Source organism: Tamandua tetradactyla, chromosome 20, assembly GCF_023851605.1.
Source record: "Tamandua tetradactyla isolate mTamTet1 chromosome 20, mTamTet1.pri, whole genome shotgun sequence".
Lineage (NCBI taxonomy): Eukaryota > Metazoa > Chordata > Mammalia > Pilosa > Myrmecophagidae > Tamandua > Tamandua tetradactyla.
Window position 1 is genome coordinate 2,329,944 of NC_135346.1, and position 27,921 is coordinate 2,357,864.

At 41.1% G+C, this 27,921-nt stretch overlaps 1 protein-coding gene and 2 long non-coding RNA genes across 4 annotated transcripts in view; 1 reads left to right on the forward strand and 2 right to left on the reverse strand.

Annotated features, from left to right (window-relative positions):
• The window catches only part of ZFP2 (ZFP2 zinc finger protein), a 40,333-nt gene extending 31,710 nt beyond the window's left edge, over positions 1-8,623 (reverse strand). The window contains exons 1-2 of the mRNA XM_077138264.1: positions 8,601-8,623; positions 7,552-7,641 (exon numbers count right to left, since the gene is read on the reverse strand). The gene's annotated coding sequence lies outside the window, so the exon portion shown is untranslated. The remainder of the gene's footprint in view (positions 1-7,551; positions 7,642-8,600) is intronic.
• Positions 8,624-8,743: 120 nt separating this feature from the next.
• LOC143664858 (uncharacterized) lies at positions 8,744-21,905 on the reverse strand. The gene is made up of 3 exons (XR_013166626.1): positions 21,847-21,905; positions 10,597-10,676; positions 8,744-9,257 (listed from the first exon to the last, which is right to left on the reverse strand). It is a non-coding gene; the product is annotated as an uncharacterized LOC143664858 (long non-coding RNA).
• Positions 21,906-22,002: 97 nt separating this feature from the next.
• LOC143664856 (uncharacterized) overlaps positions 22,003-27,921 on the forward strand; it is a 28,197-nt gene continuing 22,278 nt past the window's right edge. For both annotated transcript variants that reach the window (XR_013166623.1, XR_013166624.1), the window contains exon 1: positions 22,003-22,384. This is a non-coding gene — a long non-coding RNA (uncharacterized LOC143664856). The remainder of the gene's footprint in view (positions 22,385-27,921) is intronic.

The window sequence follows — 27,921 nt, forward strand, 5'->3', positions numbered from 1 at the left end:
AAAAGAATGAAGCTAGAAATCAATAACAGGGAGAAAGGGAAAATTCACAATATATGGAAATTAAATCCTGTTGGCCTCTTGCTGTTCTCACCTCTGTCTTTGCAAGAGTGCCCACATGTGCTCTCAATAAATTTTCTACCTGCTTAATTTAAAAATAAAATAAAATAATATAACCAACAAACTCAAACAACCAGTGGGTTAAAGAGGAAAACAGAACTGAAATCAGTTGAGGTGAATGAACATGAAAATAGAGCATACCAAAACTTATGGGATACAGCAAAGGCAATAATGAAGAGTAATTTATAGCTCTAAATATTTAAATTAAAAAAGAAGAAAGACTTTGAATCAGGGCCCTAACCTCAAAACTTGAAGAATTAGCAAAAGAAGAGCAAACTAAACCCAAAGCAAGCAGAAGGAAGGAAAAAAATACAAAGATTTGAGTGTAGATAAATGAAACAAAACCAAAACAACAACAACAAAACAGATTCAACAAGACCAAAAGTTGGTTTCTGAAAAGATCAACAAAATCAACAATCCTTTAGGTAGACTGACAACAAAAAACAGAGCATACAAATAAAAAAATCAGAGATGAAAAGGAAGACATTACTACTGACCCTGCTGAAAAACAACAACAATAATACTATAAGTGGATATTCTACACAACTGTATGCCCATAAATCAGATAACCTAGATGAAATGGACAAATTCTTAGAAACACATAAATCACCTACTGTGCTGATTTGAAAGGATGCATGTTCCCTAGAAAAACCATGTTTTAATCCTAATACCATTTTGTAAAGGTAGTCGTTTCTTATAATCCCTATTCAGTACTGTATGTTTGAAACTATAATTAAATCACCCCCCTGGAGATGTAATTCAATCAAGAGTGGTTGTTAAGCTGGATTAGGTGGAGGCATGTCTCCACCCATTTGGGTCGGTCTTGATTAGTTTACTGGAATCCTATAAAAGAGGAAACATTTTGGAGAAAGTTGGAGATTTCTGAGAGAGCAGAGAATGACATAGCCATGAGAAGCTGGGAGTCTACCAGCCAGCAACCTTGGAGATGAAGAAGGAAAATGCCTCCTGGGGAGCTTCATGAAACAGGAAGCCAGGAGAGAAAGCTAGCAGATGACGCATATTTGCCACTTGCCTTTCCAGATGACAGAGAAACCCTGACCCTGTTCACCATGTGCCTTTTCAGTTGAGAGAGAAACCCTGAACTTCATCGGCCTTCTTGAACCAAGGTATCTTTCCCTGGATGCCTTAGATTGAACATTTCTATAGACTTGTTTTAATTGGGACATTTTCTCAGTCTTAGAACTGTAAACTAGCAACTTATTTAAATTCCTTTTAAAAGCCATTCCATTTCTGGTATATTGCATTCTGGCACCTAGCAAACTAGAACACCTACACATTGACTAAAGAAGGAATAGATTTCAACAAACCCAAAGTCTAGTTAAGAGAATGAATCAGTCATCAAAAACCTCCCAACAAAGAGAAGCCCAAGACCAGATGATTTCTAAGGGGAATACTACCAAAATTCCAAGAAGAATTAACTCCAATTCTGTTCAAACTCTCTTCCAAAAAATTGAAGAGGAAGGAATACTCCCTACTCATTCTATGAGATCATTATCATCCAGCCTAAGCTGGATAAAGAACCCATGAGAAAGGAAAACTATAGACTAATTTCTCTTATGAATATAGACGCAAAAATCCTCAACAAAACACTACCAAACTGAATCCAACAGCATATTAAAGGAATTACACACCATGTCTGCACATTCAAGGACAGGTAGTGAGACTAGTGTGGCTGAAGCAGAGTGAGCCAAAGAGTAGGGCAGTGGGAAATGAGGTCCCGAGGGTAACAGAAGGCCACTGGTGAACAGGATTCTTTGGTTTTTACTCTGCACCATGGGGAGCCACTGTGAGGGTCTTAGCAGAGGAGTGACATCACGTGACTCACACACTGAAGCGCTGCGCTGGTGTGGTGGTGTAAATGTACAAATGGGATCACGTGACTCACACACTGAAGCGCTGCGCTGGTGTGGTGGTGTAAATGTACAAGTGGGATCACGTGACTCACACACTGAAGCGCTGCGCTGGTGTGGTGGTGTAAATGTACAAGTGGGATCACGTGACTCACACACTGAAGCGCTGCGCTGGTGTGGTGGTGTAAATGTACAAGTGGGATCACGTGACTCACACACTGAAGCGCTGCGCTGGTGTGGTGGTGTAAATGTACAAGTGGGATCACGTGACTCACACACTGAAGCGCTGCGCTGGTGTGGTGGTGTAAATGTGCAAATGGGATCACGTGACTCACACACTGAAGCGCTGCGCTGGTGTGGTGGTGTAAATGTGCAAATGGGATCACGTGACTCACACACTGAAGCGCTGCGCTGGTGTGGTGGTGTAAATGTACAAATGGGATCACGTGACTCACACACTGAAGCGCTGCGCTGGTGTGGTGGTGTAAATGTACAAGTGGGATCACGTGACTCACACACTGAAGCGCTGTGCTGGTGTGGTGGTGTAAATGTATAAGCGGGAGAGGACAGTCTATGGTCATGTGGTGGTAGCTTCAAGACTGATTTCCCTTAAACAGAGAATGAGATCCAGACTCTTTGCAAGGACCTCCAGCGTCTACACGGTCTGGCCCTCACCTTCCTCAGCCACCTCATCTAGAACCGCACAGACATCTCCTGTGCTCACCAACTCCAGTTACACTGGCTCATGTTCTCTCTCCAAACCACACACATCACACTTGAGGGCCTTCACACTTCTTATCCTCTTTGTTTGAAGTGTTCTTTCCACACATCTCCAAAGCATGTGGTCTTCAGGTTTTAGTTCAAATGTCAGCAACATCCCAGTCACTGTCTCACTGCACACACCCTCCTAGCACTGTCAGTTTTCACACCACTCTCTACGTGAACTTTTCTAATGTATTTGCTTACTTGTTCAGCATCGGTCTCTCCAAACTGGAACACAATCTTGGTGACAGCAGAGGCCTTGCTTTATGAGGGGCTATTTCCCCAGCACACGAAACAGCACCACAGCACCAGGACACAGTATAACTCCATACAAACGTGCTGGATAAACGAGTGAAATTATGATGCCAGGAGAAGGACAGGTAACATTGAATAACAGATTGAAATAAGTATATGAATACATTTCAATGCTGGAAGTGAGATGGGGAAGGCAGACAGGGAATTCTGAGGTGGCTGTGTATATCAGGGAGCAGGGAAGAAACCAGAAGGAAGAGGGGTAGTGGAGATTCTGCCCCTCTATGTTGAGCCTAGATAATGTTCAGCACAGAGGCAAATCTTTGCTTCCGTCAGTAGGGAAACTGGTCTAACAGACTAAATTAAATGGAAGAGCACTCAGACAGGCTGACTTCTAAGACGACTGGATCCCATGGCATGTCAGCAAGAATGCAGATAGGGACTCGAATAGTGTGCAAATTCTCTCTCTGTACACACACACACACACACACCACACAGTTACCCAGAACATCTCTGACAATAATTTAAAATGATGGGAAAGTTTTGATAATGGATGGTGGTGATGGTAGCATAATATTGTGAGTATAATTTACACCACAGAATTGTATACTTGACAGTTCTTAAAATGTGAAATTGTAGGATGTACATATATTACCAGAATAAAGAAAAGCCACCATAGAACTAAACGTACAATATGAAGTGATCCCTAAAGTAAATTATGAACCATAATTAATAATACAACTATAACGATAACATTGTTTCATCAGATGTAACAAAGGTACCACACTATTGCAAAATGTCAATGTTATGGCAACCTGTGGGGTGGGAGGCAGGGGTATGGGAACTCTGTACTTTCTGCATGATTTTTCTGTAAAAATAAAACTGCTCTAATAAAAAATTTTTTTAAAGAACACATGTATAAAGCTAAGAAAATAGGCTAATATGTTTAGGAGTAGGGATTCAAATCCTGGAGAAGTTAAAGATATGATAGAATACCTAATTACACCTCACTTTTTACACATAATCTTTGATAACAGATTTCTAATACTTAATACATGTCCTTAGAGTGTTTTCTGTTTCTTTTGTGATTAAACATCATCAACTGATTTAAGTCTAATGACCACTGATTAAAAACTAAAAATTCACTCTGTCCATATTACCGATAATAGCCATCTTTGTTTCAACATTTCCAAGTTACTACTAATAATGCTGTCACTAGGAACAACATTTCTGTCTCTACATTTCCTGCTCCTTCTCTTTATTAAAATAAGAGTAATACTCAACAAAACATTCCACAACTGTAAAAAAAAAAAAAAACCCAAAACTGTAAAAAACATCCAAAACTTTAGCACAGAGAAGACAAAGCTGCTGCACACGGTGTCCCTTTCATCTTCAATCCCCCACTGGCATATGAAAGACTGAATCTAGAGTTCACCCCTGCACCGTGAAACAACTGGAGAAAGGACAGAAAGCAGGGTGTGCGTGAACAGAGAGGGACTCCTACATTATCAGGGGAGGACCTAGATGGAGGATGGAGAGGTCACAGTGAGAGGGCAGGGCGTGTTTCCTCAGTCCTGACTGCACCTAGGGCAGGCTGTGGAGCACACACCAGAGCAGGTGCCGATGGAGTGGTGGGTTCCTGCGCTCCCATCTCTGCAGCCAGCTTGGGAGATCTCTCTCAGATCTCTGAAGCAGAGACCTCGCAACTGGTACACAGTGCCTACCTCAGATTGCTGTTGATGCCCGGTTTTGGCAGAGACTGGGGGGGGCCTCCCCTTGGGAGAAGGGGGGACACAGAGCCAGTGTAAGACACTTTGGGACCTGTTACCTGCATCCTTTCTCCATGGGGGGTTGGAGCACTCATGGCATGCACAGGCACAGGGCAGGGATGAGGAGCAAGCCGTGAAGCACTGGGCACTCCCGGGATGGCTTTGGGCAGGGGAATTTGAAACTTCCAGCCCCTCAGCCCAAGGTCATTCCACTCAGGAAGCTGGGGATCAGAAGACCGATCATGCCCACAAGTGGATTCTCCACTGAGGTGCCCACTGCCCACTTGCCACCCCCGGGGCAGACAGTTTTCAGCATGCCTGGAGCCCTGTGGCCTTGACTGGATTTGCACCTGGTCTGAATCCTGCCCAGCTGGCTGATGCAGCCAGGGAAAAGCAGGACTGAGGGAAAGAGGTGGGCCAAGAGTGCCATCTTCTGGGAAGACTGAGGGTTACACTCTGGCCAACTGCCTTTCTCCCTGACTTTTCACAGAATATCAGTCAGAGTTGTACTTCCTGCGTGAGGTCCCAGCCTTGGTTTGGTGGTGAATTCCTGACAAACCAAGTGCAAAAGGAAACCTTAAATGCAAACCCAAACAACTACAAAATCCTAGATGAGCGAGGGGAATCAACTTTCAAAATAACCTTATGAAGATAATCAAATGCTGAAAAATGAACAAAAACTCACTAAGCACATGAAGATGCAAGAAGATATGGCCAAGCCCAATGACCTAATTAAAATGCCAGAGAAGACACAAAATTTGAAGCAACTAATGAAAGATGTTCATACAAATCTCCTAAATCTCATACAAATTTCCTAAATACAAATCTCAACATGTTGGCTAAAGACATAAAGGATAGCAAGAAGACACTAGAAGAGCATAAAGAATTTGAAAGAATAAACAGAAAAACAGCAGATCTTATGGAAATCAAAGACACTGTAGAACAAATCTAAATTATACTATAGACACACCACAGCAGATTTGAAGAGGCAGAAGAAAGAATAAGTGAACTAGAGCTCAGAGCAACTGTATATGAATTCATACACAGAAAAGAACAAATGGCAAAAAAATACGGAAAAATTTGAAATAGACCTGAGGGAAATGATGCACAACATGAAGTGCACAAATATAAGAATAATTCGTGCCCCAGAAGGTGAAGAAATGAGTAAAGGGCTGGGATATTATTTTAGGAGATAATGGGGGAAACTTCCCAACTCTTATATAAAAGACATAAATATGCAAATCAAAGAATCCCAATCAACTCCAAATAGAATATATCCAAATAGGCCCCTCCAAAACCCATACTAATCAGACTTTCCAATGCTGAAGAGAAGCTGAAAGTCCTGAAAGCGGTAAGAGAAAAGTGACTCATCACATACAAGAGAAGCCACATAAGACTAAATTCTGACTACTCAGGAGGCACCATAGGGGTGAGAAGGCAGTGGTATGATATATTTAAGGCTCTGAAAGAGAAAAATTGCCGGCCAAGAAGTCTTTATCCAGCAAAGTTGTCCTTCAAAAGTGAGGAAGAGATTCAAATTTTCAAATGCTGAGAGAATTTGTTTAAAAGAGACCTTCCCTTTAAGAAATATTAAAGGGAGCTCTGTTGGTTGAAAAAAAAAGGACAGGGGAGATATGTCAATAAATATTTGTTGAATAAACAGGTTATTTTCACAAGAAGAAATACAAGTAGCAATAGTCTTAAAATCTACAAAAGTCTGTTATCAAAGTAATTAAAGCTCCCCTAAGGGATCATTTTATACCTAATAAATTAACATTAAAATATAAAATATTATCCAAAGTTGTACAATATGTAGCAAGAGACATGAATATCCTTTGGCCCAGTGGGTTGTCTCCTCGAGTCCTGTGTTTTAGAAAGCTTACTAGAAACTAGCAGTGATGGTTGTAAAGTTTTTTATTTTTTCTATCTATGTTCTTTTAATGACCACTTTTTTTGCTTTATACTTAGATAGCCCTAAGGCATCCAGAGATCAAATAAGTATTTGCCTATCTTTTTAATTAAAAAATGTATGAAAAGAAGTGATCAATGCTGTCAAATAAAGTAGAGAAGATAAAGGGGTAGGACACACTTGTTCAGAGAAGAGTCAGTGGTAACTAGCAAAAGAAGTGTCCATTGTGATAGGGATTAGAAACCACATAAAAATTAAGAGGCATTAAATGCTTAGAAGAGAATGAGATCAAATGGGTAGTCGAAGCAGAGAATTCTGTTTGGGAGTGAGAAAGGAAATGCATGTAATACAAGACTGCTAGGAGAGAAAATAAGACCAAAGACAATTTTCATTTACTTTTAAATGCAGACTGTGTAAAAATCTGTACCACATAAAGGAAGAGAAAACTTCATTCCCTCTAGATGAGAAAAAGCTTACAAATGTTTAAATGAATAAGGGAAAAGATGACATGGACACAGGTTATGGCTGAGGAGAAGAAACACTTGTGAAAGGCAGTACAATCCCAGAGGAGACAGGAAGACAGATTCAAAGCACAGATGAGGACGGAAGAGGAAATACTGTTACTGTTGACTGAGTGCTCCGCGTGTCCCAGGCGTGTGTAGGTGTGGCAAATGCAGTAGCTCGGTCCTTATAATGCATTACCTCTCTCCAAGATAAGAACATACGAGCACTGTGCTAGGGAGAGTGAAAAACATCAGTCATGCAGAGCTATTAGAGATGGTACACATCAAACGACACGAGTCTTACCAGAGATCCAGATTTTTCTGAAGTTATGCATTTATGTAACAAGTCCTTGCAGCCTGACACTTACCTGGAGAGATGTACTCTGGAAGTTCTTTTTCTAGCAGGTTCACTTCTTGTTCCAGCTGGGAAATCACATGTGGTTTGGAAAGCTGATGCCCTGCTTGGAGGAAAGACACTATTTGGGTTCTTAACTGACTATTAAAACCAATTCCAGTGTAAAACGGTACAGCTGCTATGGAGGACGATTTGGTGGGTCCCCAGGAAACTATGTGCAGAGTTGCCTTAGGACCCAGCAATCCCACTACTTGCTGTGTACCCAGCTCTGGAAGCAGGGATGCGAACAGACATTTGCTTACCAATGTTCACAGCAGCATTATTCACAATTGCCAAAAGACAGAAACAAGCCAAGTGTCCTTCAACAGAAGAGTGGACAAACAAAATGTGGTCTATAAGCATGATGGAATATTATTCTGCAGTAAGGGGGGTGAAGTCCCAAAACAGGCGACAAATGTATCAACCTTGAGGACATGATGTTCAGGGACATAAGTAAGACCGGAAAGGACAAATATTGTATGCGCTCACTAATATGAACTAATCATAATATGTAAATTCACAGATACAAATATAGACTATGGGTTACCAGGATAGACAAGGAGGCTAGAGAATGGTGAGCAGCTGCTTACTGTGCGCAGAATGTCAGCTACACTAAATGGAAATTCTGGAAATAGGTAGAGGTGACAGCAGCGCTGTATTGTGAGAACAGTTAACAGTGCAGAATTTTGGGTGAATGTGGTGAAAAGGGAAAGTGGAGAGTCATGTATGTCAACAGAAAGAGAACTGGTGTTAAAACATGGGAATGTATAATAGAGCGGATCCTGTGGTGAACGATAACTGTGCAAGGATAAAAAGTTCTTTCATAAACGAGAACAACAGGGTGACACTACTGCGAGGAGTTAACCACTGGGGCATATGGGGAAAATGTACCTACTGCAGACTATGGAGTAGTTAACAGTAACATCTTAATATTCTTTGACCAGCAGTAACAAATGTGCCCATGAGTACTATGGGTCAGTGGGGGAGGGACAGAATACGGGGTGTGGGATGTTTTGGATTTACCTTCTTCTTTCCATGGAATAATGAAGATGTTCTGAAAGTCATCATGGTGATGAATACACAACTACGTTGTGATACAGTGAGCTGCTGATTATATACTTTGAATGGTTTCTATGCTGTAGGTCTCTATCTCAATAAAACTGCATTAAAAAACAAACAAACAAACAACCAATCCCAGCACATGTCCTTATCCTTTCCCCTTCAGGGCTCCTGAAAAAAAAAGGAAGGTGTGATTTCTGAAATTTCTCATTTTTAATTTCTATAGAAAGAAGACCTTTCATCTTAAAAGAGGGGACACCAAGCAAACACGCTACAAGGTCAGGGAAATTCAAGAATTTCTAGGTCAGACTTGCATTGAGAGGGTAAAAAATACTGTCAGCATGTAGGGTTTTTTTTTTTACTCCCGCAGGTAAGCACCTGGAATTGAACCGGTAGGGTTTTTTTTTTTTCCTTTCTATTAAAGAAGCTATAGGTTTAGAGAAAAATCTAGCATAAAATACAGGTAGGTTTTGAATTCCAGGAAAAGACCTTACCCTGTGAGGTCAGGGTCCTCTGGTTCTCCAGCATAACTTTCCCATACAAGTTCCTTGGAGCAGAATCCAGTTGACTCCACTCCTCCCAAGGGAAGTCCACGGACACAGCCTTGAGTGTCACTGATTCCTGCAACCGTAAAGTCCTGCTCAGCCAGGGATGACATCAACAAAACCCGCGGAGGGAGTGAGGAGACAAGCAGCACTTATTCCCATAGAATTTAGAGAGATCTCTGTGAGAAAAACTTAATTCGGTAGAAATGCATGGCAGAATTTCCATTTTATGAAAGGGAAAGAGGAACCAAGCAAACATCATTGGTTCATCAAATGCAAAGAAAAGAGAAGAAAACAAGAGAGCCAACAACCATAGATCATTAAATAACCACTAAATAACCAGATAAAGGTCCAATAAATGAAGAAACATAAATGGGTTAATTTTTCTCTATTAAAAGTTAAAAACTCCAAATTTGGGTTAAAATCCAACTATATGGTACCTATAGAACACAGAGCTAAAGCACAAAACAGAAGTTAAAGAGATGTAACTAAAATACAAACGAACATACAAACAAACAAAAATATATATAGCAGAGCAGAGTAAGACACAGCAGGCAAATGCAAATAAAGAGAAAGCAGGAAGGAGAACATAACATTTCCGACAGGGAGAATATGTACGGGAATAAACATGAGCCCTTCTTTGTGAAGGAAGCAGGAAGGAGAACGTAAACATTTCCGAGAGGGAGAATATGTACGGAAATAAACATAAACCCTTCTTTGTGAAGAAAGACAGCAAACAGAAATTCGGGACTCCCCCTCAGAAAATTAAACAGCTTTTTTTCCCCACAAATAGTCTTGCTAGCTCACTATATTAAGCAAATTACAAGTCCAAATTCAGATTGCGATGTGCCATTCACTTGTCTTCCTCAAATTCCTAAGTTCTCATCACCTCAAGATTACAGGCTTCATGTGTGCCGTGAGCTTGCCTCTCTTATGAAATAAAAACAACTTATCTATTTCTTCCTTACCAATGTGCACATCTTTTATTTTCTTTTCATGTGTTACTGCATTAATAGGACCTCCAATACGATGTTGAAAAAGAAAAGTGAGAGAAAATTTTCTTGTCGTGTTCCTACCTTAGGAGAAACCACCTACTTTGTCATGATTAAATATGCTGGTGACCATAGGACTTTTGCAGGTGTTCACTGTCCATTTGTGGAAATAAGTTCCCCTCTGTTCCCAGTTTGCAGAGAGGTTTTATCATGAACGGGTAGTGGGGTTTTTTCAGACTCTCTTTCTGCATCTATTTATATGAGTGAATGATTTTTCTTCATTAGTCTGCTGATGTGATAGATAACACTGATTTGTTATAGTTCATAAAATGTATGTGTTGTTAGTTCCTTCCAATGTTTCCCTCTTTCTCTCTCTTTTTTTTTCTCTCTTTTCCACTTAGTCTCCTTTTCCCCCAGTGTTACCTTAAGTGTAGGGTAACTCATGGTGTCTGAAATAAACAGCTTCGTGGGTTTATTTCCATCATGGAGAGGTGGTCATAAACCTAAGAACAAAGGCTTTTTTTAAAATAAGGATATTTTAAATGATGAAAGTATAATCTGTAGATACCATTTGGTGGTGATGATGTTTTAGGCACCAAACAACACAGCAGCAAAGTATCTTTAGATGCATAATTCTTAGCAATCCAAACTTGTTTAAATAAAATCAAAATCGTATTGTAATCACAATAGCAATAAAAACGAAGCTCCTAAGGATACACTGAATAAAAATGTTTAAGATCCTCAGGTTGAATCTGTAAAAAGTTAACAAAAGCCATAATAAAAGACCTGAATGGATGTAAGCATAATTTTTTTACTTAATTAGAATAACCATTGTAAAGATGGTAGTCTTCCTCAAACTGCTACACACTTAATGAAATTCAAATCAGAACTGTACTTTTTCATTTTTGACTATTACTGTTGGAACATGATAAAAAATAATCAAATTCATCTGGAAGAATAAATGCATACAAACAGTGACCAAAAATTGGACAAAGAAAAATGAGGAGAGACGTGACCTACAAAATAACAAAATCAATTCCAAAAGCACAACAAATAAAACAGTGTGATACCACAGTAGAAAAAGATAAGGCAATAGAACAGAATCTAGAGAAATGTGCTCACACACATATGGAAATCTAGCACATTTATGACAGCACTAAGATCTATGGAGAAATACTCAATAGATGATATCACTTAAGGGCCATACCCAGACCAGCTGCGGGCCCCTGAGGCCTTCACTGCATCCCTTACACCTGCTCAGACCCCTGTCCTGGTGGGGAGGGCCTTCCCGCCTCCCTCGTTGGACCCCGAGAACGCGCTCCCATAGCACCCTGCCGCCTGGTCCTCGACCGCACTCAACACCCCTCCGCTAACACTTCATTCTTGTACCCGCCTTCCCTTCCCTTTTATTGCCCACCTGCCCTATTCACCGGCTGCTCTTCAGTGTCCAGGACTGAGCTCAGCAGGCCAGAGGTGCTGAATGTTTACTTCGTGAACGGACAGACGAGTGAAAGTCCTCTCCAAGAGATGGTAAATGACGTCAGATCCCTACCTCGTGTCACATACATTAAATTGCAGATAGATAAAAAATCTAAATGGAAAACACTGAAATTATACAAAACTAAAAAAAAACATATAGTAATGTTTATGTAATTTGGGGGTAGAGAAAGCCTTTCTTAGCATGATGCCAAAGCCAGACACTGTAAAAGAAAATTTAATTACATGCCACTTCAAAATTTTTGGTGGCAGAGCAGTTATAAACTAAAAAAAAAAAGAGAGAGAGAACTATATTGGCAATTCATGGCAAAGGATTAATATCCACATTATATAAATGGCTTCTTTTATATACAAACAACCCACTATAAAGAAGGCTAGCAGAGGGCACATCCATATTTATTTTTGAGGGTCTGAGACATGGAATTTTCTTATGCAGCTTTCATTATTATCACTATTATTATTATTTTTGTAAATAGTTGCCTAATATTTATATTCAGAAAAAAATAAAATTAAAAATTAAAAACATACTTGGGCAATTCATAGTTACACCACTAGTCATATATACAGAAGATGAAAATATGAGGAAAGATGAAAAAAGACAAAATGATCTCTGGGGAAGGAGAACTGGGTAGCTGAGAGACAAAGGTAGGAAGCAGACTTTAAAAAAAATAACTGTATGCTCACTTAAAATTTTTGAATTTTTAACCATATATTAGCCACTCAAAAATTTCATTAAATAACAGGAATCTAAACGTAATCATAAGCAAATATCAAAGAAATCCAAATTGAGGGACAGCTTACAAAATTAATTGGCTTCTATAGCCTTAAAAATGTCTAAGTCATCAAAGACAAAGACTGAGCTGTTCCAGATCAAAGGAGATTAAGACAACACGACAAATGCAAAGCATGGCTGGACTAGACCCTGGGCCAGGTAAAGGACAAGCGTGAGACAAATGGCCAAGTGTGAGTAAGGTCTGCAGATCCTCGTGCTGGTCAGACTTTTGGTTAGGTAAGAGAATCTCGACGTCCTCGTTTTTAGGAACTACATACTCAAGCATTTAGAGGTAAGGAGACCTCATGTCTAAAACACTCTCTAATGATTCAGAACAAAAAATTACATATCTGCTTGTATACTGGGGGAGGGGAAGAAAATGATGAAAGGAAGTGTGGCAAAATGTTGACATTTGGGGTATTTGGGAGCTCCAGGTGGATATACATGAATTCTTTGTATTACTTTTGAAATTTTTTTTTATGACTAGGAATTATTTCACAGTTTAAAAGTTTTATCTTTTTTTTAGACCACAATGGGATACCACTCACCCAGAGGAATAGGTAAAATTAAAGCAACTGATCATTCCGAGTGTGGAAGGGAATGTAATGCAACCGAAATCCTCACACATTGCTGGCAGGACCGTAACATGGCACATCACTTTGGCAAACAACTTAGCCATTTCTTGTACAGCCAAACATACACTTGATCCAGCAATTCTACTCCTATGTATCTGCCCAAGAGAAGTGAAAGCAATGTCCACACAAACACTTGTACATGAATCTTAACAGAAGATTTATTCACAGTAGCCAACGAAAGCAAATAACGAAAAGGCCTATCACGAGTGCCTGGATAAACAAAATGTGCTCTATTTGATTGACTACCATTCAGCCATAAGAAGGAACAAACTACTGATACACACAATATCATGGATAAACCTTAAAAACGTTATCCCGAGTAAAAGAAACCAGGCATCGTAGAATACACCCAATTGCATGAAGTTCTAGGAAGTGTAAAGCTCATCTGTAAGGATGTAAATCAAACCAGTGGCTACTTAGGACGGGGAATATGGGCTGGAAGGGGGCATGAGGACATTTTCTGAAGGGAAGGAAATATTTCATATCTTCATTAAGGTGGTGGTTATATGGGAGTATATATCTGACAAACCTCAATGCACTGTATGCTGAAACTGGGTTGTACTACTGTACGAAAATTATACCTCAAAAAAATTAAATATTTAATTAAGATTATTTTAACATGTTCTAAAAAGTGAAGATGGTGATAATACACAACTATGTGATATTGTGAGCCACAGACTGTACACCATGAACAGAATATATGTGTGAAGATCTGTCAATAAAACATATAAAAGAAAAAGATTATTTTAATAAAATAAAATCTAGGTTACTGACTATCAAACCATAATCTTCACCAACCCAAATCTTCTGATATCACCTGTTTGAGTTATTCTCTTCTCCCACAAATATCTCCTTTCTAGTGTACGTGTGTGTGAGTTATTTTGCCTTTTAAAACTAAGCTTGTTAACATGGGTGAGAGAAAGGGGCTAAAAACAGAAATAAAAACATTTCATACTTGTCTCCATGAAATCTTCTTTACATATTGGATTTTCCTGAATAAAAAAACAAGTGACAACATTTTGTAATATTACCCTAGTGACTGAGAATGGAACTGAAGACGAGTTGGAGAAATGCATGTTAGATAACTGGACATGCATTCTGAAGTACATCTCAGCCTGGCTGAAGTACACACTCTACCTAGTTATAGCTAGATTTGATTCTGAAAGTGGAAATTTTTTTGTCTTTTTGTTGCCCGGTGTGGTTGATTTTTTGTGACTTTTACAACCTCATTTTTCTTTTAATGTACCACCTTTCAACATACTTTAAATTTTATTAGTGATTGTGCCAATTTGAATCTGTTGTGTACCCCAGAAAAGCCATGTTCTTTAATCCTCATTCAATATTGCTGGGTGGGATCTTTTTTATTGTTTCCATGGAGATGCAACCCACACAATTGTGGGTGGTAACCTTTGATTAGATGGTTTCCATGGAGATATGTCTCCACCCACTCAAGGAGGGGCTGCTGACGGAGCCCTTAAAGAGGAAACGGTTTTGGAAAAAGCTTCAGAACAAAGCTCACACTCCAGAGACCTTTGGAGATGTGGAAGGAAGGCGCTCCTGGGGCAGCCATATGAAATGAGGGGGTAAGTTAGCAGACATCACCATGCGCCTTCCCAGCTGAGAGAGGTGTCCATAACCCCAAGACCCCAGCAGACATCAACCACATGACTTCCCAGCTGACAGAGGCGCTCCAGATGGCATTAGCCTTTCTTGAGTGAAGGTAACCTCTTGCTGGTGCCTTAACTTGGACATTTTTGTGGCCTCAGAACTGTAAACTTGTAACAATAAATTCCATTTTTAAAAGCCATGCCATTTCTGGTATATTGCATTCTGGCAGCTTAATTTTTGTCTTTTTTTGAGCAATGGGAAATTCCAAAACATAATAGGAATTTAATAAATGCATGTTGAATTTAAAAAAAGTGACATATTTAAGAGAACGCTAATACTTGATCTTATGACTAAGAAAAATATTACAAGTCTTTTGCTATTATACACAGGAAGGTTAAGTAAGCTTAACCTTAAAAAAACAAAACAAAACAAAAAAACAAAAAACCCCAAAAAACTAGTATCACCTAGGCCAAGTCCCCCTGATGACTTATTTCCTTTTCCAGAGAAGCAACAATTTCAGGTTCCAGTAAAAATGGGCAGATTCCATTTTCAGGCAATCTCTCAGCAAAAACCCGTGGGTTTTTCACTATTCTCACTCAATGATCTCTTCTATCTGCTTGGACACTGTGTTCTCTTAGAAAAGCTTTTATCACGCCAACTCCTCTATTCAAATTGCTTCTCCACCCCCCTGCCCACCACCCCACCAAACACAATTCCTCCCCCTGGGAACTCGACCCCAAACAATGCACCTGATTCCCAACTCCAGCCAAACCCATCATTACCAGTCGCTGCTATTTCCACCTCTGAAACTGCAGAATGCTACGTAAGCTCTTGGCCAGAGCCCACCGCTAACCAGGTTGCTTCACCATTCCATGAACTGTGCTAGGCACTCTGAACTTACGTTATCTCATCGGAACTTTCCATGAATTTATGAAGTAGGTATTAGTAAATGAAATAAGCCAGGTGAAATTCTTAATGCCAAATATGTGGCAAGCACTCAGTTAATACTGTTATTTCTTTTGTTGCCATGAAGAATTGATCCTTCAGGGAAGCCAAGTCACTTGCTCAAGGCAAAGCAGCTTTTACCTGGCAGAGTCAGATTCAAACCTGGGACACCCTGACTCCATCACAGCAAACCCTCTCTAGCTATCTCTACTCAACCCTGCACACAAGCTGACTCTCCCTACTTCTCTGAGTTGTGACACTCACCCTCCCCTTCTCCAGGCCTTGGAACACTAATAATTTGGGTTCCTAACTATATGTGTCCTTATTTTCATATTCACGTGTGATTACTGTTACTGTCTCCTGTACAGATGTGTCCTCTCTTATTTCCCTGAGAGTCTAAAACCCTATAAGCACAAGGGCCATCTCTGTCATCAACTTTTGTTCCTTTTCTGACCCCTGGACAGAAGCAAGAGCTCAGCAGGCCAAGGTATCCACTTGTGTGAGTAAGTGGCAGCTGAGAACAGAGGTGAGGGGCCCTGAGTAGGGCTCTGTGAAAAACAGCCAACTTTCTGATACCTCAGCAGCTCTGCCCTCTGCAGCAAAGCCTCCAGGTGGTATTGGAGCAAGGGGAAGTTCCGAGAGAAGAGCCCGAGCTCACCTGAACTTGTAGTGGCAGAGGCCCAGCAGCCATGGCCTTCCTCCTGTGGGGCCCTTCCCAGAGCTCACACAAAGTTCAGACAGCAGAGCTGAGGACAGAGAAGGAGCACGAGAAACGAGCTCCTACAACAGCAACAAAACAGAACAGCTGCAAGTAAACTAAATAACAAGTATATACCAACTATATAAAGAAAATTAGAATTGTATTATGTTTATTTTCTTAAATTTATTCATACACGTAAAGAAAGATGAATAAACAGAGACATACTATATTCCTGGAGAGGATGTCTCAACATTCTGAATTTCCATTTCTTTGAAATTAATTTATAAACTTAACACACCCCGAAAGCTGTACCTAGGCAATATTATTTTAAAACTAATTATGGGAAAATGACTATTTATGTTGTATAAAACAACCAGGAAATTTTTGAAAAGAATACTGACAAGAAAGAACTTGCTCACCAGGTATTACAAAGCTACATTAATTAGAAGTGTTATTTAATTGGCAAAATTATTCACCAAATATGTTGTTGATCACCTACTATGTGCTAGGCACCATCCCAAGGGGACAGGGATAAATATGGCTGTAAATGAGACAAATATAATCTCTTTCCTCATGACCTCGTACTCTAACAAGGAAAAGGAGTAATGGAACAAATTAAAATCCTCCTGACACAAACGGTTCAGAAAAAAATTTCTGTGTAAGAACTAAGAATGTGAAAAAAGTGACATTTCACATCAGTGAAGAAACACAATGAATTATCCATTAACTTGTAACAAGTGGCTCACCATTTGGAAAACAATCACAATTTACACATGAAACAAGGGATTATTATTCAGAAATAAAAGCAATGAAGTTTTGATTCCTGCTACAAGGCAGACCAAACCTGAAGACATCATGTTGAGTAAAATAAGCCAGACACAAAAGAGAAATATTGTGTTATTTCACTTTTATGAAATACTAGCATAAGCACATTCATAAAGACAGAGAATACAGGTTACGAGGGTCTGGGGGAGTTGTGGGATAGGGGGAGGGGGTGTTGGGCCTGGAATGGGGAGTTATTGCTTAATTGTTACAGAGTTTCTGTTTGGGGTATTGAAAAAGTTTTGGTAATGCATGATGGTGATGGAAACATAATATTGCAAATGTAATTAATGTCACTAAATTGTTCACGTGAAAGTGGTTAAAATGGGAAAATCTGTGTTGGATGTATGTTACCATAATAATTAAGGAAAAAAAAAGCCAAAATACACATACGTGAAACTAGAGTGCCAGAAGATATTACAGAAAATTTTTTTTAACTCACAGAGCAGAAGTTCTTCTGAACAATGATGTCAGAGACCCAAACGTAGGGAAAGTTTTCATATCTGGCCATAGGAAAATACAACATTTTTGAAGAAAACGTACACTTGTGTAGTGGATATAAAATTAAAATACAAAAGGTAAAGTACGAATATATTCATTAGTGTACAAAATGCAACATTAAACAACCAATCATTAGCACCTCTCAGAAGAGTAAAGAGAATAAATGCTTGTGGCTGGTGTGAGTTGCCAGGTGCTCTTAGGTTGCAAGTGCTTAGAAACACATTTCTGGTGAAAATTAAGAAAGGAGGTACCAAAAACCTTAAAGCACCCTTGTGCCAGAAATTTCACTTTATGAGACAGCACAGATAGTAGCAAAAAAGCTAGTTTCCAAAATTGTCCCCCAGTTTGGCCTTCCAATTGCAATGGGGTCCGACAATGGTCCGTTGTTCATCGCCCAAATTACTCAATTAATAGCAAAAATATTAAATATCAAATGGAAGTTGCATTGTATTTATAGACTGCAGAGTTCAGGGCAAGTGGAAAGAATGAATAGGACAATAAAGGAAACCTTAAGCAAATTACAGCTTGAGACTGGTGAAAACTGGGTGAGTCTCCTTCCATTTGCCCTTCTGAGGGCCAGATGTACTCCTTATGTTAAAGGAATCACACCGTATGAAATCATTCGGACGACCACCCCCGCTAATTCCTAAATTAGGGGAGGGAAGGCTAGCCGAATTGAATAATCATTCTCTTTTAAATTCATTACAGGCTTTGCACTCCAGTACTCAGCAAACTCAGAAGCTAATAAGGGTAGCTCATCCAGGACCTACTAACCCTGCCCCCAAACAAAGATCTATTGCAGGTGCAGCCTGGAGATCTAATCTGGATTAAAAAACATCAGCCAGCCACCTTGGAGGCCCGGTGGACGGGACCCCTGCCGGTAATCCTCTCAACTCCAACGGCGGTGAAAGTGGCAGGAAAGCGGCACTGGATTCATCACACCCAAATCAAAAGGGCAACTCCGGACCAGGCTCCCACAAGATGGACCATCCAGCGGACTGGAGATCCACTAAAGATAAGACTCTCCAAGTGTCCCCCTGGGCCCTCTTAATTCTTCTGCCAGGGGCCACCAGGAAAACCCCCCACCAACTCACAAACTATACGTGGGAGTTACGTAGAACAGTGGATGGGCAAATTATTGCTAAAACCTCCACCCCGGCACAGCCCACTCTTCATTTTGACCTTTGTCAACTGCTTGGGAGCCCGTGGGACCCTCTTTTGTATCGGGCTAGAAGATTCGGCTGCGGCACCCTCTCCTTAGAACGGGGTCTATGGCATACCCAACACTATGCCTGCCCCGAAGGGGGGAATCCTAAGTGTCTGGGGGAGGGCGAGTTTTACTGTCCAAAATGGGGTTGTGAAATGCTTGCCCTCTGGAAAAACCAAGACCCCTTAATCTCTCTGACTAGAATAACATCTCCCAGTCCAAATGCCTGCACCACTGGCTCGTGTAACCCGACCATCATCAGAATCCCCTCCTGGCATACGCAAACCTGGGCCAGTGGTAAAACTTGGGGCCTCAGATTCTGTGTAGCAGGCCACAACCCCGGCGTCAGTTTTACAATCCAAAGATTTTCTCCCCGCAAACCAGTAAATCCCATTGGGCCAAATAGGGCCCTCAACCCCGGCCTACGACCTGTACAGTCTATATACCCTGTACCTAGGGCTATACCTTCACCTAAAAACAACCCCAGCCCACCGAGCCTCATTACCCAAAACCCAAAGACTGACTTCTCTCCTTCCCCTAGAAAGCCCCTACTCGATGCGTTGAACTCAGTCTTCCAATTTATGAATAGCACAGACCCAAATACTACTGAAGATTGTTGGCTTTGCTTAAAACCTGAACCCCCTTATTATATTGGGATAGGAATTAATGTTTCCCTAGGTCTCGCAGAAACTCATGTCAGAAACCTCTCAGCACAAGAAGCGCACAACCAGCATCTGTGTAAATGGGAACAGGAACCAACGCTCACTCTAGGGGATCTCCAAAGCCACGGAACCTGTATCTATTCTGAAAACTTTAATCTAATGAAATCCCCTTACAGTAGCTCTTGCGGACTCCTCATATCTCTAGAGGACACCCCAGTCGGTGGGGACTGCCTCCTTGTAGCCCCCAACAGTACTTGGTTTGCCTGTACATCTGGAATCACCCTCATGGCTGCTGAAAGGGAGTTCTGTGTTTCAGTTCATATTATCCCACAAGTATATTACTACTCTGGGGAGGGGGGTAGGGAACACTTAGGACTTACTTACTGGTCCAAGCGAGCTCGCATCCTAGTGCCCCTTTTAGTTGGGTTAGGCATCGCTGGGTCAACTGCAATAGGAACTTCTGCCCTTCTCACTGGAGACCAGAATTTCAAAATCCTCAGTAAGCAAGTAGATTTGGACCTCAGTGAATTAGAAAGCTCCATCGGTCTACCGGAAAATTCCCTAGATTCATTAGCCAAAGTAGTCCTCCGAAACCGGCGTGGACTAGACCTCCAAGGGGGACTATGTATGGCTCTTGGAGAAACGTGCTGTTTCTATACCAACCACTCAGGAATAATCAAAAATGGCCTTTCCTTAGTTCCTAACAGGTTGCGAGAGCGAGAAGAACGGCGAAAAACTGAAAGTAACTGGTATGAAAGTTTATTCGCCTGGTCCCCATGGCTTACAACTCTGCTTTCCGCTGTGGCAGGTCCAGTAGTCCTCATCCTGCTGGGGCTACTGATTGGTCCTTGCATCATAAATTGCCTCACCGCATATATTAGAAAAGAATACAAGCTGTAAAATTATTAGTTTTGCGACCCCGTTATCAGAAAGTCCCCTCTATCGACGAAGAAACAATGATTTGATTCTATTGTAAAAAAAAACAGTGGGGAATGTGAAGGGTTGAGAAAATTTTCCATTGCTAAAAACTTAGCAAAAATCAGGGTCACAAACCCAGCAAGCATCCTGTTATTGCAAAAGAGCTAACCGCTCCTTTTCCGCTTCTGTCCCTGCTTGCTTGCTTGCTTGCTTGCTCACGTGCTTCAGACACCCCAAGATGTGGTTTATACCTTTAAAAGCCTGCACAAAATCAGGCTGGGGGCTGCACTCTGGTACCCCCAATAGTGGGGGCGGAGGGGAGACGCTGGCCGGCAAATAAAGACTCCTAATTGGCTTGCAATTCGATATTGTGTGGTCTTTCTGTTGGTGCGCCCCACCACAACTTGAAGAGATGTAAAGAATGAGACAAGAATGCAAAAATGTATATAGCCAGATGTCCTAAATTGTTTATAATATTCAGAAAGCAAGAGAAACAACATAAATGCCTAAAGAGAAGATTAATTAATAGCACTATCATAATTTTCCTCACATGCATTAAAGTGGCGACTTAGCTGGTTTTTTAAATTTGGTATATGTTTTCAATATTCTGAGTAATAAAAAGCGCATTATCTACCTTGTTTGAGTGTTGGTTACACAGGTAAAGATATACGTACAGAATTATGGAACTGCAGACTTAAGGTATGCACATTTTACACAACCTTACCAAGTCTGTTTCATAACTCAGTTTTTAGAGGCAAATGGAGAAAATGCACACTGCAAAACCGTATGGACACTAATATCCATATTTTCGAATAAAAATAGCCTTTCTAAGTTCATACACATAGACACACACCGACATGATGAATGATTTCAAATGACTTTTTTTGTACATCTGAATTTTCTACTCGCTCTATGGTGAACTTGTCCTTTTATCATTATTTTTAAAAGGATTCCCTGAACTGGAAATCCGTCCAGGCCTGGCCTCCCGGTTCCCACGGCGGTGGATGCAGAGCCCCGGGCCCGCGGCCTCCACGTGGGGCGCGCACAGGGCAGGCCTGGAGCCCGCGCCCGCGTCCGCCCGAGGGGCTGGTCCCCACATCCGCGCGCGTCCGGGCCAGGCGGGGAGGATGCCGTCGGCCCCTCGGGGCCCCGCGGACCAAGGACCCACCCTCGGCGCTCCGGGGACGTAACTCGGCCTCGGCGCCCTCCGGAGACCAGCAGGGGAACTCGCGGACCGGGTTCCTCAGGAGCGCAGCAGAGCCGCGTCCGGCCCCCGCCACCCCGGCCGTCCTGGACCCCCGCCCCCCGGGTCCTGGGCTTCTCCGGAGGGGCCTTCGCCCGGCGCCCGCCTGCCCGCTCCGCCCGCGCCCAGAGCCGCGGCGAGGCCCTGCCGGCCGGGCACTCACCCTCCCAAGAGGCGCGGGAGCGGCCGAGCTGGACGCACCCCCGGACGCCTCCACCGCGGCCGCCGCGGGACTACATTTCCCACCAGGCCGTGAGGGCGGGCGCCGGCCCGAGGCTGCGCCGGCTGCGGACCGCCCTGGTGGCCGCCGCGCGCGGGGTCTGAGGGCGGGGTGCGGAGCGGGCCGCGGGGCCGCGGGCGACCAGAGCCCGGCTACCCTAAAGAACCCTGTCGGCGTCCAGCCATGGGGAAGCTAAAAGAAGGGGTGGGGACACGGCAGACTTGGGTAAGCCCCACTCTCCTTCTCCGGACTGAGGGGACCCCAGAGCACCCCTTGCAGTTACCGGAAGAACCAGGAGCCGCGTACTAGGCGCTGAGCGGGTGCGCGCTGCTGTCGCCCCCAGCCCAGCCTCGGCGCCGGCGTGCAGCGCGCTGCCCAGAAAGGGGGCCCGAGCCTCCACCGGTTCGGCGCCCGTTCGCGTGGCTCCGGCTGGATCTGCCGCTGTGGAACTTGGAGAAGTGCGTGGAGTTCGTGCAGACCGGTATGATCCATAGATGACAAAATTCCGTTCTCCAAAATGCTGGCTGCCTTTGCCTCTTTCTCTTGATGTCGGAACTATTTTAAAATATTAAAAAGTTTTAAAAGCTTAACAATTCAATTCAAGGTAGGGTAATACAGATAGCAGTAAGCTAAATAGAAATCTGTCATTGTGTAAAGACAAGGGCCTTAGATCACAAGGGCATTTTAACGTTAGGAACTGGGGGGACACACTCATCGCAGCTGTTCTGGCAGAAGGAGAAATGGCCCTTGATAAAATTCCACAACGCAGAGTGTAGCGTGTAACTTCCAAATAAATAGGCAGAATGAGGGTGGGGGGAGAGGGGATTGGGACAAACAGAAAATACAGAAGAATATGGTAGCAATAAATCCAAATCTGTTTAATCAATAGATATGTACATGGACTGAAATTTCCAGTTAAAGGAAAAATACTGTCAGACTGGATTTTTAAAAAATATAGCTATATTCTGTTGAGACATCTAAAACATAAGGTTACAAAAAGCTGGAAAGTCAAAAGCTGAGAAGAAGATATACCTGGCAAATGCTAACTACAAGAAAGTTAATGTAACTGCATGTAATCAAACAAAATAAACTTTAAGGCAAAAAGTATTGCTAGAGGTAGAGAAGGTATTTAAATGACAGTGAAATTTAAGGGTTATTTCACCAGGAAAAAATTCCTAAAACCTTTATGCTTTTAATATATATCTTCGAAGTATATAAATCAAACTAGAACTACACAGAGAACTAACAAATTCACCATTATGGAGAGTTGTTTTTAACCCATCCTTCTCAGTAATTGATAGAAAAGTTGACCAAAAATGTCACCAAAGGCATAGAATATTTGAAGAGCAAAACTAGCAAGTTTGATCTAGTGGACAGATATAAAGAACACAGCCTCCAATACAGATTTGGAGAAAACACGGTTTAAGTACGAATTTTTTTTTAAATGACCTCCTGCTAGGTTGAAAGTACCTCAACATGTTTCAAATAATTGATTCATACAGACCGCAGTCATTGACAGCAGTGGAATTAAGTTAGAAAATTTTTAGAAAAACTAGAAAGATTTTTTTTCCAATGTTAAAGGAATATTTAGAGGAAAACTTGGAGTCTTCAAAATGCACAGTAAAGAAGAAAAGAAGGTAGACTGGGTTGGACACATCTTATTTTGTCCTCCCCCCTCCCCCCAGTACCCATGAAAACCAAATTGAAGGGATTCTTTAAAAAGTTAAGTTACAGGGTCGGGAAAGATAGCTAAGGATATACCAGTTGAAAATACCACCAAGAGAGAGGTTTGCTATTTTCTTAGCAAACCTGAAAAATGCCAAATTCAGACAGCTGTGAGAAAAGCTAAGGGTCAGTCTGACTTTATATGTCAGAAACCTCAAAAAAAAAAAAAAAAAGAATGGTCACAACAGGTACTTGTAGAACTGGGTCTGAAGGTGAGGGGCTGGGACTAAAATGTGTGGAAAGAGGACATGGTGAAAGCTGTTTGAGACTAGTCTTGAAATCTTTGACAAGATGCTTCTGTTCTGCGTTCCCCCACAATTGAACTGTCTTGAGGATGCCAATACTCTGATGGGTTTTTTGAACCCTGACTTCCATGGTCAACCCCATGTCCATTTCCTGTAATTCTCCCAGCAGACTCCACCCCCAGTAGCAGGGCTGGCTCTCGGATGATTCTGAACCAAGTCCTGAGCTGAGACTGTTTAAAGCTTGATCCCTATGACACTTGTGAGACGGCAGAACAGATATGCATGCCTCCCCCAGCCCAAGGTGATGAAAATAAAATGCGAAATTGAAATAAAACGAGACCCCCTCATCTCTTTCTGGTACCTGAGTTAGAAGGACTCAGAATTACAGAGAAAGGCCAAGGGGCAGTGAGGATACTCAGTTTCCTGTGAGGCTTGGGGCCTCTCCTCCTTCTCTTTCTACTCTTTACATCTTTCTTCCTGCTTGGAGGCGCCTCAGCTATCATGGGGCAACTTTTAGATTTCAGAGATCATTTGGTTTGAATTGTGTCTTCAGCATTTTTTAGTTGGGTGATCATAGTCCTTTTATATGATGTTTCTGAGCCTCATTTTCCTCCATTTAAAATGAGAACAGGCATTTCTTTCATTTATAGTCAGTTTTGGGAGAAAAACAGCATAAAGGTATAAGACACAATTAAGATCCAAATTGAGAGAGGGAACATTACCACTGATATTGCAGAAATTAAAAGGATTATATGAGAATACTTTGAACAATTACATAATCTAGAGAATATACGTAATCTAGAGAAATGATAAAGTTTCTAGAAATAGATAACTTACCTAAACTGACTCAATGAGAAATAAAAGATCTCAACAGATTTCTAATAAGTAAAGAGGTTGGGACAGTAATTAAAAGCTTCCAAACAAAGAAAAATCCGGGACCATATGACTTATCTGGTGAACTGCACTAATTCGAGAATAATTAATGCCATTATTTCTCAAACTCTTTCAAAAAATTGAATGAGAGAACTCGTCCTAACTCACTGAATGAGGCTAGAATTACTCTGATACCATGGCCAGATAAAGACAATACAAGAAAAGAAAATTATAGACTGATTAGCTTTATGAATATGTGTGATGGTTAGGTTCTGGTGTCAACTTGGCCATGTGAAGATGCGCAGCTGTTTGTCAGGCAAGCACTGGTCTGACCATTGCTGCAAGGATATTTCATGGCTGGATGATAAACCAGAAAGCTGGTGTATTAAATCATCAGTCAGTTGATTGCAACTGTGGCTGATTACATCTGTGATCAACTAAGGCATTTCTCTCACAAATGAGATAAATCAATTGAAGACTTCTAAGGAAGAAAAGAGACTTGTTCACTGATTCTTCAGCCAGGCAGCCTCTCCTGTGGAGTTCATCCAGACCCTTCATTGGAGTTGCCTGTCCTATGGATTTTGGACTCTTCCATTCCCACGGTTGTGTGAGACATGTTTATTATACTTGTATTATATCTACCTCCTGTTAGTTCTGTTTCTCTGGAGAACCCTGACTAATGGACACAAATATACATGAAAGAATACTAGCAAATTGAATTCCACAGCATATGAAAAGAATTTGGATAAATCCAAATTAAAGTTGGATTTATCCCAGGAATGCAAGGGTCATTCAACATAAGAAAATTTTACACATGAATTAACAGAATGAAGGAAAAAAACAATCTGGTCATCTCAGTTGACACAGCAAAGACCTTTGACAAAATCCAGGACCCTTTCATGATAAAAATATCCAGAAAAAAAAGTAATAACAAGTAATTTTCTCAACATCATAAAGGGCATATATGAAAAACGCACAATTAACATCATGCTCAATGGTGGAAAACTGAAAGCTTTCCCCTTAAGATCAAGAACAAGACAAGGATGCCCGCTATCACCACTGCTATTCAACACCATACTGGAAATTCTCGCTGGCACAATTAGGTAAAAAAAAAAAAAAAGAAAGAAAGAAAAGTCATCCAAATTGAAAAGGAAGATATAATACTATCTCTATTCACAGAAAACATACTTTATATAGAAAATCCCAAAGAATACATGAGCAGACCAACAGAGGCAATGAAGCTTTTGGTAAAATTCAAGATAAAGGATTATCACACAAGACTCAGTTGCTAGAAACGATGATCATGCATCTATGTGATGATGTTAAGAATTACTGATTGCATATGTAGAATGGTATGATTTCTAAATGTTGGGTTAATTTCTTTTTTTTTCTGTTAATTAATAAAAAGTAAAAAAAATAAAATAAAAAATAAAATAAATAAAATAAAAAATAAAAAGACTCAGTTGCTCTAGTTTGCTAGCTGCCAGGATGCGATATACCAGAAGTGGACTGGCTTTGAAAGAGGGGAATTTATTAACTTGCAAGTCTATAGTTTTAAGGCCATGAAAATGTCCCAATTAAAACAAGTCTATAAAAAAGTCCAAATTAAGCCATCAACAAGAGGTTACCTTCACTCAAGAAAGACTGATGAAATTCAGGGTTTCTCTCAGAAAGACACATGGTGAATGTGGTAAGCTTTCTTTCCAGACTTCTTGTTTCATCATACTCCCCCAGGGGCATATTCCTTCCTCATCTCCAAAGGTCTTTGGCTGCGTGGGCTCTCTTATCACTCTGAGGGATCTCCTGGCTCTCTCCAAAATATTTCCTCTTGTAAAGGATTCCAGTAAACTAATCAAGACCCACCTGGAATGGGCAGGCCACATCTCTGAGGAGATAATCTAATCAAGATTCCACCATATGGTACTGAATAGGGATTAAAAGAAATTCTGCCTCCATGAGATGGATCAGGATTAAAACATCACTTTTCTAGAGTACATAAACCTTTCAAACTGGCACAGTTGTGTTTCTATACACTTAAAAGAACAACCCAAAATGGAACTTAAGAACCAGTTTTATTCAATACTGCGCAGTATGTGTCATAGCAGCCTCTAAACTAAGACAAATGGTAAAGTGCCTCAGACAGCTCAAAACCATCCTGAAACAGAATAAAGTTATAGTTTCACACTTCTCAATTTCAAAGTTTACTCAAGAAAGAGTGTGCTGGTTTGAAAGAATGTATACCCCCCTGGAAAAGCCATGTTTTAATCAAAATCCCATCTCATAAAGGTAGAATAATATGTTTGAAACTATAATCAGATCATTTCCCTGGATGATGTGATTTAGTCAAGAGTGGTTGTTAAGCTGGATTACATGACGACATGTCTCCACCCATTTGGGTGGGTCTTGATTGGTTTATTAGAGTCCTATAAAACAGGAAACATTTTGGAGAATGGGAGATTCAGAGAGAGCAGAGAATGCTGCAGCACCATGAAGCAGAGTCCACCAACCAGCAACCTTTGGAGATGAAGAAGGAAAACACCTCCTGGGGAGCTTCATGAAACCAGAAGCCAGGAGAGAAAGCTAACAGATGACGCCATCTTTGCCTTGTGCCCTTCCAGCTGAGAGAAAAGCCCTGACTGTGTTCACCATGTGCCTTCTCACTTGAGAGAGAAACCCTGAACTTCATCGGCCTTCTTGAACCAAGGTATCTTTCCCTGGATGCCTTTGATTGGACATTTCTATAGACTTATTTTAATTGGGACATTTTCTCAGCCTTAGAACTGTAAACTTGCAACTTATTAAATTCCCCTTTTAAAATCCATTCCATTTCTGGTATATTGTATTCCGGCAGCTAGCAAACTAGAACAAAGAGTAGTCAAAGTTATGTGGTTCTAGCATAAAGATAGACCAATGGAATCGAATTAAGAGTTCAGAAATGAATTCATTCATCTGTCAACTGATTTTTGAGTGCCAAATGTGTTAATTGGGTAAAGAATGGTCTTTTCAATAAATGGTGTTGGGAAAGTTTGATATTTGCATTGCAAAAACAATGAAGTTTAACTTCTACCTTGCACAAAAACAAAATGAACTCTGAATGGATCAAGACCTAAACATAAGATCTAAAACCATACAACTCTTAGAAGAAAACACAGAGGGAACCTTCATAATGTTGGAT